The sequence below is a fragment of the Dictyostelium discoideum genome (genome assembly GCF_000004695.1).
Source record: "Dictyostelium discoideum AX4 chromosome 5 chromosome, whole genome shotgun sequence".
NCBI classification, from domain to species: Eukaryota; Evosea; class Eumycetozoa; order Dictyosteliales; family Dictyosteliaceae; genus Dictyostelium; species Dictyostelium discoideum.
In genome coordinates, this window is record NC_007091.3 from 1901291 (window position 1) to 1902702 (window position 1412).

Genomic DNA, 1412 nt, shown 5'->3' on the forward strand with positions numbered 1-1412 from the left:
TTTTTAATCAAATACCCACTCTTAGTCAAAAAATACAAGTATAAATTAATTATATATATATATATATATAAATAAATTTATTATATACATATTATATATGTATTTTCAAAAAAACCACCACACCAAAAACAACAATAGGTCTTTTCACATTTTTTTTTTATTTTCCACAGAGAAATTTTTTTTTTTTTTTTAAAAAAGTATGATATAAATAACACCCTTCATTGAGTGGCACTTCTTTCAAAAAAAAAATGATAAAAAATATAAATAAATAAAAATTAATTTTTGTATTAAAAGATCAACAAATAAAAGATATTTTCCAACATAAAAAAAAAATATATATATATAAATTAAAAAATAAAATAATAATAATAATAAGAGTAATAATAATATATTTTTTGGAAATTTTTTGGTTCGTCCTTCTTTTATTAAAGCCCTTTTTTATTTTCCCATGTTTTTTTTTATTTTTTTATTATTTTTTTTTTCTTTTTTCTTTTTTTTTTTTTTTTTTTTTTTTTTTATTCCACCACAAATGATGAATTTAAAACAATAATAAATTTTAATTATTATTTATTTTAAAAAGTTTATCTTTTGTCTTTTAAGATCGGTGCACTTTTATTTTATAATTTTTGTTTTTATTTTTCAAAGGGGTAAAAAGAAATAAATAAAAAAGAAATTAAAAAAAAAAAAAAAAAAAATTAAATAATAATAATAATATCAAATATAAATAAAATTAATAAAAATCGGCTCTCTTCAAATTAAAATAATAATAATAGAAATAATAATATTAATGATAATAATTTTGTAATTTTTTTTTTTTTAAAAAAAAAAAAAAAAATAAGCTTTAAAAAAAAAAAAAAAATAATAATTGTAATATTTTTTTTTTTTTAGTTTTTTAGATTTTTAAACTTATATATTATTTATTTTATTTTATTGATTGGAGAAAAAAAAAAATGAAATAAAAACAAAATAAAATTATTAACAATTGACTAATTTTTTTTTTTTTTTTTTTTTTTTTTCTCTCTCTCTTTTTAATCAAGAAAAAAATATTACAAGGAATCTTAAATCTTTGTTGTCTGTAAATAAATAAAAACAGTAAGTGTTTTATAATGATTGATTTTTTTTTTATTTTTATTTTTTATTTTTATTTTTTTTTTTTTTAAGTACTAGTGAAATATATCTAAATTTTTATTTGTAACTATATTGAATCGAATTAATTTTATTATTACTATTATTATTATTATTATTAATTAAACCTTTTTTTTTTTTTTTTTTTTTAAAAAAACAACATAAAAATTTTTTCCCTGTTTTAATTTTAAAAAGGAAACCAATTAATTAGTTTTGGAATTTTAAAATTTTTTAATAATTTTTTTCCCAACCCCTTTGGGTTTTAACTAATTTGGGTTCCTTTTTTT